This window comes from Amblyomma maculatum, chromosome 6 (genome assembly GCF_055883805.1).
Source record: "Amblyomma maculatum isolate TAMU_Amacu chromosome 6, ASM5588380v1, whole genome shotgun sequence".
NCBI classification, from domain to species: Eukaryota; Metazoa; Arthropoda; class Arachnida; order Ixodida; family Ixodidae; genus Amblyomma; species Amblyomma maculatum.
This window is the reverse complement of record NC_139349.1, coordinates 33,723,716-33,736,584: the sequence shown is the minus strand read 5'-3', so window position 1 is coordinate 33,736,584 and position 12,869 is coordinate 33,723,716.

Below are 12,869 nucleotides of genomic sequence, written 5' to 3'. Positions count from 1 at the left end.
ACATTCTTGACGTCACCCTAATTGAGTGACATAACTATTTTAGTCTTTGGTACTTTCAAATTGCGCGCCAGTCGCAGCATCGGTCACGCGCGGAATCCCGCTGTCATCCTCACGGTACACAAGCGGAATTATAAGCAGCGCTTTACGACCCGCGGCGTGCCACAGCGGCAAAGCGCTGAGAAGTCGCATACCTCTTACGCGTTGCTAGGCAACGCTGGCAGAGCTTGGTAAGGGGGTTGCGTATTTGGCCTTGGCTGTGACGTCACGGCACACGGCATACGGCATACGCGCAAGGGCTACCTGCCAGCCTCTAATCCGCTGGCGCACGAGGGAACACCACAAGGCTCAGTACTTTCACCATTCTTATTTAACTTGGCGATGACAAAGCTTTCTCGCGCATTGGGTGAAATTGCTGATGTGGAGCACACCATATACGCACACGATGTTACCATCTGGAGCGCCGGTGGCAGCGATGCGAAATTGGAAGCGCGCATGCAAGAAGCCATCACGGTTACCGAGGCCCATCTTGCCCCAATGGGAGTTCGCTGCTCTTCTAGGAAATCTGAGCTACTCATCTACCACCCCCCAAGACCAGAGCGCCCGTCCAACGACTGGCGACGACACCACACACCATGCATAGAGTTACACGATAGGGATGGAAATCGCATACCCACGGTCGATAAAATACGAATTCTGGGATTAATCACCCAAAGCAACGAATCCAACTGGGCGATGCTTGACAGCATCACGATCAAGATTGCAAACGCGATCCGGATGTTTCGGCGCATCATGAATAGGCACAGGGGACTGAGCGAGGACAACGCTATTCAAATGGTCCATGCTTTTGTACTCTGTCACATCACATACGTGGCTGCAATGCTCAACTGGAAAAAGGAACATCAGAGAAGGCTTGAAGTACACATACGCCGAGCTTTCAAGACAGCGTTGGGGCTCCCCGATAATGCCTCCACTGAACTACTCTTACAGCTAGGAGTGCACAATACCCTTGCCGAAATCATCGAGGCACAGCACACGGCACAGATTGCACGCCTATCAAGCACCAAAGCGGGCAGAGAGATTCTCGTTAAGCTCGGCCTGAACACCATAGTAGAAAAGAACAACGTCCTGCAGTTACCTAAAGTCGTGCGAGAAGCAATCAAAGTGTCCCCCTTCCCAAGAAACGTACACCCAATCCACAATCAAGGAAGAAGGCTCGCCCGCGCCAAAGCCCTCGCTGCGGACGCGGCACAGTTCCCCGACCAGACAGCTTTCGTGGATGCAGCGTACATATCGGGAAAGCATGCCTACTCGGTAGCAGTAGTCGACGGACACGGGCGTACGCGCAACTCACTCACACTTTACACCAAGAAGCCAGAGGTAGCTGAACAAGCAGCGATAGCACCAGCTCTAAAAGACTTGGACTTCACAACTGTATACAGCGACTCTAGAGCAGCTACTCGAGCTTTCGCCAAGGGCGGGATAGACAAGACGACGCTACGGATTTTAGGCGGAAGTAACATCACCGATCACTCCATCGTATGGTTCCCTGCACACATGGGCAGCTTAGGGGGCGGCCTGCGGAATCTCAATGAGATCGCACACGAGGCGGCGCGAGGACTCATCGACCGCGTCCCTCCGGTTTTCCCTGCTACTCCACATATCGAGTACAGAGATCAATTATTCACGTACAACGAGCTCACTAAGCACTTTTATCTAGGCAGACGAGCATTTCCCCTCCAGGATAAGAAATTAACCCGCAGTCAATCAGTCACGTTACGCTTGCTCCAAACGAACTCATACCCCAACCCCTGGCGCATGAAGCACATCGACCCAGACTACGACGGACAACATGTGTGTGAACGGTGCAGTGACCGTGTAGACTTAAAACATATGCTGTGTGGTTGTGCATCGAGCGACGCCTACGCCAAGAACAAGGAACATTGGGACAAAGTGCTAAAAAGTGCTTCACTACATGATCAGCATCGGGCTGTCCAGGAGGCCCGCGCGGCGGCGGAGAGCTTCGGGCTCTCTGTGCCGACGTGGGAGCTGCTCTCTACACTTGGCGCCTAGCCGAGTGTCCTCCAGGACCCCTGCTGTGGGAAATAAAGTCTTACCAAACCAAACCAACGACTCCCCGTCTTCCCCGGCACGCGCGCCGGGGGCGGGGAAGAGGACGCCCATTTCCGATGGAAATAAAAGTTGTGCAACCAACCAACCAATACGGCATACGCGAAACTCGGCCCTGACTCTCGTAGTGAAGCTTTTCGCTTCAAACACCTGCGCTTCTCCTAGTGACGTCACTCGAGCTCGCGCATGGGCAGCTGTGGCTAAAAGTAATCACACGCGCGCCAGACCCGGTGTTGGCTAGCCTAGTGAAGCTTTGCGCTTCAAAATTCAGTGACAGGCTAGCCCCCCCCCCCCCCCCCCGTAAGCGGCGGTGACCTAGCTGTCCCAGCCCCATCAGTGCTAGGAGCAGCCACCCTCCTAGCAACGCTATAATCCTGAGCCTATGTCAGTGTTGTTGTTGATGTGGCTGTAGGAAGAAGGAAAAGAAAATGCACGGACCTGCTACTGGCTCTGTAGCTGAACCACCTCCGCTGCCTCGTGCGGACAGAAGAGAAAATAGAGAAGAAAGGAAAAAGAAGAGGGAGAGAAAGACGCGCGCCGCAACAATAGCCATCGTCCACCACCGAAGTAGTGGCGGGTGCAATGACGGCCTACAAGAGATAAAATTCGGTAGCTGGCTAGCCCCCGCCGCAAGCGTCGTTGACCTACCGTCCCAGTCCCGTAGCCTCCTGCCTCCAGCTCACCTTATTTGTGGAGGAGTACCCGTCTTCTGCATTGATTTTTAAGCCTACCTTTCTACTTTTTTTTTGTCTAGGTCATCAATCATTATTTGCAGTTCATCCCCCGAGGTACTTAGCAAGGAGGCAATGTCATCAGCAAATCGCAGATTACTGAGGTATTCTCCATCTACCCTTATCTCTAACTGCTCCCATTCCGTCTCTGAATACTTCCTCTAAGCAAGCTGTGAATAGCACTGGGGAGATCGTGTCTCCTTGCCTAACACCTTTCTTTATAGGAATTTCGTTACTTTCTTTATGCAGAACTATGGTTGCTGTGCAGCCACTATATATATCATCCAGCACTTCCACGTACGGCTCATCTACCCCCTGATTTCGCAATGCCTGCATCACCGCTGAAGTTTCAACTGAGTCAAATGCTTTTTCGGTACTTAGGACAGGTAGTATCCGCAGATCCGCACCATGAAAAGGAAATAACAAGAAGAATAAGATTGGGATGGGGCGCATTTGGCAAGCACTCGCAGATTATGACTAGCAGCTTACCGGTATCGCTAAGAGGAAAGTATACAACAGTTGCATCTTACCTGTACTCACCTATGGGGCTGAAACGTGGAGGCTAACCAAGAGGGTTCTACTTAAGTTGAGGACAACTCAGGGCTATGGAACGAAAAATGGTAGGGGTAACATTAAGGGATAGGAAGCGTACAGAGTGGGTCAGAGAAATAACTCAAGTTACTGACATTATAGTGGAAATTACGAAGAAGAAATGGGCATGGGCAGGACATGTAGTGAGAAGAAAGCATAACCGATGGCCGGTGAGAGCAACAAATTGGGTAACAAAAGGAAAGCGTAGCAACCTAAAATTGAGGCTAATCTCATGCAACACCAACAGCAAGCGGTGCAGCACCCAAAGAAAGCCTCTGTTTCCCGAGAGCGGATGAGTGGAACAGTGAAATGGTTTAACGTGATAGGCGGCTACAACTACATCAACCGCACTGACACTGGCGAAAATACTGGCGAGGACATTTTTGTCCACCGCACCACGTTACAGCACTCGCGTAAACTTCGCCGCATCCGGAAAGGGCAGGAGGTTGAATATGAGGTGATTCCAGCAGAAAAAAAAGGTCTCACTGCTGCCAATGTCAGTGTGCTAGACATGGAGTCGTTGCAGAAACGTCGCCAGTTCGTCGGGAAAGAACGAGCCCAGACCTACCGCTGTACGCAGCGAAGCTGTGCACAGCACGGTGCTTCCAGTAGAAGTGGTGGCAGCAGCAACAAGTATTGCGGTGCAGCTTCTTCAGTTTCTGTCACCACTATGGATGCCTCACGAGGGCAGTTCCAGATCAGCAAAAACCATCGCATACCGCGAAAGGAGAGCAAGTCAATAGCAAGTCAATAGGAACACTGAAGAAACTTTCAGGAGCATGACTATCATAAAGGCCTTGGCAGAACACCCAAGTGGCAACTACCTAAAGAGTCCTGCACAGAGAGCAAAGCGCCACTCACTGAACCAGACAAGCAAAGACTATCGGTGCGAATGTCATTATGGCTGCGCAGGAAGACATATGCTATGGTGAAACTAATGTGCTCCTGCCCGTTATTTTTCTTTACTTTTGGCCTGCCTCACCAACGGCCCATTGGGGCGTGCCGCGGGTCAGTCGGGTGGGTGGAGTTAGAGCGCCGTTCAGTCGAAACTGAGCCTTGCACCCTGTAGAAAATTTCTCAGGTAGATTTAGGTGTTTTGTCCACAATTGGTTGTATGTATGGCTCCATGCATGTGATACGTGAGCGTGTGAACCTCGAAGGAGAGATCTTGGGGTTAAGGATAGTGTGCTACAGGAGGAGGAATAGGTCCTGGGTGGAGGCATGACGTCGGAAGCCATTAAAGTGTGCGGAAAAGGGAATGGTTTATGTGATCCTGGAAACGGTTCAGGATATCCTCGCCATCGTCTTCCCTACGCCCTAGGTGATAGAAATGGGGCGTAGCTTTTGAAGCGACGGGATTCGCCAGATTTGGGGATCATCACCACTAGAGGATTTCCTCTCTAAAGGAAGAGTGCCGTCTTTCCAGTGGTCTTTGATGTGGGAAATAATTTCCTTTTCGGATTAAGGGAGATTAATGAGGAGAATATAGGTAATGACGTCTCTTCCCGGACCAGATTTTCTGGCGTTTTGAGCAAGAACAGTCGAGTTCGTCTAGGGAAGGGTTGGGGTCCCCGCCGTATAGTGGGCAGATGGAGGGAAAGGGGAAGGGATATACAGGTTCTGCAACCTTTGTGTCAACTGCCGGACCTTGCTAAGTGAGAAATTTGCCTGAAGTGGGGGCAGGAGGGGGCTGAGGACTGAGGAGGGTGCGGAGGAGCTCCCAGGAGGATTTCTGCTCGAGGGTGCTGCTTATCTGATCACATATGCGGTTCCAGTTGGTGTTGTCAAGAACTGAACAGTGAGTCACTATGACGGCTGTATGGAGAGCTGCGTGTGGAGCTGTGAGTTGGAGAGTTGTTGACTTATGCGCAGGAAGAGGAATCGCTTGCGGCGTTTCCATAAACGGATAATATGAGGGCCTAGGTGGTCAGCTGAGGCTGTAGTGTTCTCAGTATATGTGGCTTCTTTCCGCGCCTTGTGAAGAGGGCGGATCCAGTTTTCGTAGGAGGATGTAGATGCAGGTAGGAATTCGAGAAATTTTCGAAATTTATCCCATTTGGTGTGTTTGATGGCATGTGTGCAATGCTTGGCACTGAGATGAAATGAGGCGAGGAGAATGTAGTGGTCACTGAGTGTGTGCGTGTTTGTGTGACTCCATGTGGCATGAATGGGGCCGAGCATAAATTGAGGTCAGGGGTTGTGGATTGTTGTACGCCGACTCCTTCCTGAGTTGGAGTGTCAGGGATCCTGATAATGGCAAAGCGATGGCGTGCGATGCGGAACTGAAGTATTCGTCCTGGGCGAAGGATAGCCCCATGACCCAATGTCCAATGACCTCAAAGCCATAGGTGAGCTCGCCGGCATACTGAAAGAGGGGGTTGAATAAGATGTACTCGGTCGAAGGGTTGTAGAAGGTTAGGACAGCTACGGTTCTTTGGGAGGGGAAGGAATAATTAAGACGGCGAGATGGGATTGTAGGTAAGAAGAGGAATCTAGGAGTTTGTACTGTAAATCTCCGCGGATGAAAATTGAGACGAGTGGACTATCAGTCGGTAGCAAGTGGAGCGCCCGATATCCTGGCACATTTTGCGATGAGTGGGACTCCTGCAGGAACAGCTACATGGGGCAGGGATGGGAGGGTGAACAACCATTGATAGAGGGGCGGGAGAACGGACGCTTCGGCAATTATACTGAAGGAAGTCAAGGGTGACCTACATATGGACAAGGGTTGCAGTGGCTAAAGGTGACACCGTTTCTTCGAGGGAGGAAACAGCTTGAACAGGGGATTCAATGCATGAAACTAAAGGGTTGGCGACAGTGAGGATGTCGCGAGTGTTCGTTTCGAGAGTGGTGACGCGTTAAGTGAGGGCCACGATTTGTTTTTCGGAGGGGTGAGGCGATCATGAAGTGCGGCAGGTTCTTCTGAGAACGAAGGGGTGGCGGCAGTGTTGGATGAGTTTCGTTTGGTGGCTGGCTTACCTGCTGGGTCGTCTCGTACAAGGGTGGTGACGGCTAGATTTTAGAGGTGGGTGCCGCTTATGTAAGGTGTTCGTTTAATTTGAGGATTCTGTGGAATACTGCGCTACTTGATATACAGAGACAAATGGAAGACGACACACGAATGAAGCGCTTCATTCGTGTGTCGTCTTCCATTTGTCTCTGTATATCAAGTAGCGCAGTATTCCACAGAATGATCAACCAACTGGCCCCCGTGTTTGCATTATTAATTTGAAGAGTCACTGACGTTACTGGGATGCTCAGTGTGGCTACCCGAAGAAGAGGCTTATAGGGAATTATCATAGTTGGAATGGTGGCGAGCGCTTGAGGTCGACCCTATGTGGCTGTAGCCGGGAAGCCACCAGAAGCACCTGTGGATGTTCTAGGCTGACGGATGTGTTCTTGGCTATATATTCTTAATATTTCCTCAGCAATAAACTAGATATGTAGTTAGTGCCAGTCTCGCGTCTTTCGTTTTCTCATATGACGTGTATGGTTTGCGCTAAAAACGCCGACTGAAACTCGATGGATTACTCCCTTGCAGGAATTGGAGCGCGGCGACGTGGCAGCATGCGGAATGCGTATCTGATAGTTGACTTCGATTGCTTTAATTTTGGCGACTTTTTGTGCACTTATTGGAGAGGCGGTCTTGATATATAAGTGCCATTGCTTGCCTGGGGCGCTGGTATAGGGAAAGTTCGGCGGCAGCGCGCTGTGACAGGTTGACAGCAGTGGCGTAGGCGGGACAGATGTTGTAAGACTTGCTGGTATCAGTGATGAGGCGGGGCGGTAATATTCTCTGCAATATTCGGATGATACATACACCAGAATGCTTACTGGAACTGTACAGCTCCTACTTCGCACTCGCGTCGCTATTGATCATTCGTCTGTTTACCTCCCTTTTCATTCTCACGTTTGGGACATCACGCAGCCTTATAACACAATTCGGGATCCACCGTTCACCATGCTGAGGAAATTGAAGCTGTAATTCACTCGATGAATTTGAAATATTCTGCAGGCTCTGATTTGGTCTCTCCTCGCTTTGTTGTCGCATTGTTTAACAATCATCTATCTTTAATTCTGCCTTGAATTTGGGTTACTTTCCTCAGACATGGAGAATTGGCAGGATTATTTTCATTCCCAAACAAAACAGACCAAAACACCTTTCACATTCTTACCGACCGATTTGCATCAACTCGTCGTTTGGAAAGGTCCTTGAGAGTCTACTATATGGCAGATAGTTTGCTTCACAAAAATCAGTACGGACTCACGCACGGTCGAAGTTCTGTTCAGGCCCTTTATAATTTACGGGAGTTATTACATAGCTATAAGCAACTACAAGTATCTGTGACTTTAATTTCGTTGGACTTCAAAAGCGCTTTTGATAGTGTTTGGCACCCGGTGGTTTTACACGTTTTGGGGAAACGTCGTTGTCCACAAAACCTCTATTTACTTTTGGCTTCTTTTTTGCATAACAGACAATTAATCTATCAATCTCCATGTACTCTATCTCTTCTTTCCTCGGCAGTCCGCAAAGGTCGTCTATTTCACCTTTGCTTTGGAACATTATAATTTATGACCTCTTAAATCTTCTGGTCTCCTCGCCTGTCCACAGTCAGGCATATGCAGATGGTACTATTATCATTGTACCAGGTAAGAATAGTCGGCAGTTATCCACAAGAGGATCAAATGTCTTGACTTTAGTCCAAAACTGGTGTAGCACTAATCGGGTTAAATTAAACCCACAAAAATGTTCTTACGTGTTATTTCTTAATGGAGTTCCCGCGTTACACAAACGCAAGCCAACAATTCGTCTGATTCGGAGTTGTTTTTGTCTCTTATCTAAGCTTCATCCCTCATGTTATTCATTTACAAACTAAAATTCTTGCTTCTACCACTAAACATTTAATCTGGTTTCACTTACATTTCCGTGTATCCCCTTTTCATTTGCGTCAGATTTATCACAAGGTTATCCTTCCCACGATTACCTATGCAGCTCCGGCGTGGTGGTTTCATTGCCCCTTTTTCAGACTAAAAGATCATGTCTTATCACTTCAAATAATTCCCCTTCTCGCTATTACTGGTGCCTACGATACTACCCGTACCTCAGCTCTCTATGTTCTTGCTAATGTATGTACTTCCGTTGACAATTTTTCTCGATCAGTTATTCGCCGAGTTTATAATCTTCACACTACGGCAATCTGTAGAATATGGTAATATATTTTATAATTCATCCGCAATTGACCCTTTGTTCAATCCCTGGAATGATCATCCCTCATTAAAATTTAAATTTTCTTTTATTCAACACACTTCTCAGGAAGCCCTCTGTTATTCTGGTAAACATGCCTTGCATATTTACACCGATGCCTCACTCATCACTCTGCTGGTGCGGCATGTGTTGTACTTAGCTCAACATAAAATATTTTATACGTCCACCGTCTTTCTCTAGAACCACTTTCTATGCATACGCCGCTGAGCTTGTAGAGTTTCATTCTGCTGTTGAATATGCTATTAATCATCCTCCCTTTATGCCTATTCATTTCTACACTGATTCTCTATCTCTTAATTAAGAAAGATCTCTGTCGCTTATCTTCTCTTGCACCATTTTTTCTGTTTCATATCCGGGACCACTCTGGTATTTATGGGAATGAGTTAGCAGATTTGGCTGCTGGAAGCGCCGGCCAGTACGGCCAGTTACACGCGTCTACTCTGTCACGACGCTGCGTACGTTCACGTTTACATCATTCATCACTTGTTTTCTTTGGAGCATTTATTGGCGAGAAAATAATGGAGGAACATAATTATTCATTTGGATCCCAGATACTCTCGGTATTCTTACCATTTGTCCTCCCAGAAACCTGTCATAACTTTAATTACTGAGCATGGTAGATTCCCTTTTTAGTTTAGAAAAATTGACTTATCGTCAATTTCTCTTTGCTCATGTGGAATATTATGTGAATACGTTCATCACTATTTCCGAGATTGCTCCATTACAGTTCCTTTTATTTCTCGTTTAAACTCACTATCCTTATCAGAGATTACACAGGATAGTTACCCCTCTCTCATCAGAAATCCCGCTGCTTGTACAGTTCTGATCCAAATGGTGCACCAAATAAGCAACAATATTCACAACTACACGGGCTGAATTTCACAGCTACACACGATGACTATACGGTGCGGAGATCTGAGCCACTCCCGCAGCCGGATTTGCCTTATTGCGGGAGAGTCATACTGACACCAAGCACCTTTCTTCACCAAGGCTACAGCCCTAGAGATCGATAAAGGCTATTATTGGGCATCTCCTTTACAGTGCATCTGCTCCCTTCCTCATCCATATTCTACACTTGGCTATTGCTTGTGCAGCAATGGACTATTTTCTGATGTGAGATCTGTTGCTTTATTTTTTCTTTTCTTTTTTTTTCTCTTTTTAAATAATCTGGTATTTACTAACGTTTTTACTATTTTTCTTTTCCCTTTTCGCCTCATTTTGCACCATTTTATTTAATGTATACATTTATCCGTATTCTCCCTTTTCATATTACCCCAATTCTTTTCCGTTGGCCGCTATATTACATTTTCACATTTCAGACCTTTTCTTTTTCGGTGTACTTAATGTACAGCTTTCGCGCACCCGACATAGACGCAATTTTATTATATAAAATCATAGTAATGGACGTCTTCTCAAACTGTCAAGGATTTCATGCGTGATGCGCCTTCATTTGTTTTGTATGCAAAGACTTTTTAATGCTGTTTAACTTTTTTCTCATTTCATTGCAGACTTTGGTAGCCGCTTGATAGATTTTTTTTTCTAGGCTGTAGTGTGCTTAGCATGCTCGATTTAAAGTTATATTTGTGTGTATTGGCTAATTTTTGTGGCACAATTTTTGTGATTTTGTTCTATCTTCTCTTGCAGTTTCTGGTTACTTACGAAAGAGAGAGAGAGAGAGAGGAGAGAGAGAGAGAGAGAGAGAGAGAGAGAGAGAGAGAGAGAGAGAGAGAGAGAGAGAGAGAGAGAGAGAGAGAGAGAGAGAGAGAGAGAGAGAGAGAGAGAGAGAGAGAGAGGGAGAACTTTATTGTCGGGAGTAGTCTTACTGGGTCTTAGTGGAAGAGCCAAGTGGCGGTTAGCTGGTGGCTTGCGGCGACTTCTTCAGCGTTGTTTACGTTTTCTTCTGTGCCTCATTTCCTGGAGCTCATCATCTTTTTTGTGCTTTTCTTCTCTCGTTTTTGTTTTTCTTTTCTCCGTATTTCATAGCACTGCTTGTTGCAAATAGGTGTGTTCTTTGTTTACCTTTGTATTTTATGATATTGTATATTTATATTTTTTTACATCCCTGTTTTTTTTTCTCTGAATTTCATGTTTTTTTTATTTTGAGCGTTTAGCTTCTTTTCTTTTATCTTAAATTGGCTTAAGCCCTGCAAAGTTTTTCTGGTCCGGGTTTCCTCTCTTGTAAATAATAATAATAATTGGTTCACAGGAAGGGAAAGGCGTAGTATCTGTCGCACTTGCTCTGTGGACACCTGAACCGCGCCGTAAAGGAAGGAAGGAAGGTGGGAGTGAAAGTGGAAAGAGGCGTTTACATTTTTTGTCATGTTCTGAGAGGATCAATAAAAGGTAAAAAAAAAGGTAATTTAGCAATTGGTCGGGCGGGGGGTAGCCAGTTGTTTACGCTGGCGCAGGTATGTGATTATCCATACTTTATTTTGGTCACTTGTTTGATCGACGTCTTCCCGCTCTGTCAGGCACGGCCAAAGAGTTTGTGATGGCAGGGCTTGGAGGTGTCGTCTTATGCAATAGATTCCGATGTGGAAAAGACGTTCACAGATTCAAGGTGAAAGTCGATCGTTGTCGCCATTATTAACATTACATAAGCGTTCATTTCACAAACCACTAGGAGATGTTGGCCTCACTGGAGAAAATTCTTCAAAATAAACATGCTTGATATGTTGCGATAACCATGAAGAAAAATGTCACCGAGAAAATATGTGCATTTGTCTAAGTAAAACTTATTATTCCATTCATCACAAAAATTAGCTGATGGTTTAACTTCGGCTAACCCTGGAGGGAAGCGAAAAATTCCTCTACCTGGCTGCGCTCATTGCCAGGCTTGGATTAAACACATTTTGCGTTCTCCAAAAGCCCGTTCTTCATCGCTCTTCGGCACGCCACCTTTTCAGGGCCTCATTTTGACGTGCCTTCTTCATGTTCAGACGCGTTATTGTAGCAGTGTTCGCCCTCCTTGACCTTGATCTTGACGTCACCTTATTTGACATTGACTTTGCCAGTGGTCACGGTCGACTAATACCTCTGTCACACGAGCAGATTTAATGTCATTCGAAACGAATGTCATTCGATGCATCGAATGTCATTCGGTTTCTTTCGGTGCTACACGGTAAAATATAATGTCATTCGCAAATGATAGCAATTACGATCAGCTACAAAAAATGCTGCGATCAGTGCGCATAAAAGGAGTTTGAAATCACTGTGTAATATTTTAAAGCTGATCAAAACATTTCTGTGCGACAATTCAAGCGAAAAAACATTACTTTTGGCTGTGCTGTAGCACTTTAACCATAAAAATCCAAGCCAAGTATCGAGTCACCCAGAAATCCGAAAAATGTAAACAAACAATATGGCTGAACACAGCGGAGCGCGGATACACAGTGCGGAGACGCACGGAGACACGTGCAGCATGCAATTGGCGTCCAAACTGTGAGGCGCTCAGTCAAAACTTTAAATAGTTCCGAGATAAACATACGGGGAGATGCGGTTACCAAGGAACACAGAGCCCAAAATGATCGTGAGTCGCTGCCATTACTGGACCACTGCTGTGACCAAGAGTAATGCCGTTCCGCGAGCGCCTGCAGTGCTAATAATTTTATACCTAAATTAACAGGTTCTAAAACAAAACTTCAGGAATATAATTTTTAAATTTCAATGTGCGCAGAACATGTTGTTGCGTTACTTGTTTCTGCTGCGTATCTGGCGTCAAGAGTACACATTCGGTTCGCGATCGAATGCGAATGAGTTCCCCAAACTCATTCGATGAAGAATGTCATTCGAACCTAATGACATTAAATTTTCTCGTGTAGTATGGGAATAATGACATTTGATGCTAATGCCATTCGATACGAATGACATTAAATTTGCTCGTGTGACAGAGGTATAAGTGACCTACGTAGCTATGCCGCAAAGTCACATGGCAACCACCAGTTCATGTGACCTCACGTGACCTTGGCCTTGACAGTGGTCACAGGTCGCAGGCCACAGTGGCCCGCGTGACGGTCCCAAAGTCACATGGCGACCACGAGGCTTAACACAGAACTTTGACCTCTAAATATCCCTCAAGGTGAAAACCGTGCATACTCGATGGCTTGAACTACCTGCAGTAGTGAAGTTTTCGCTTAAAAAAAAATGACATTTCG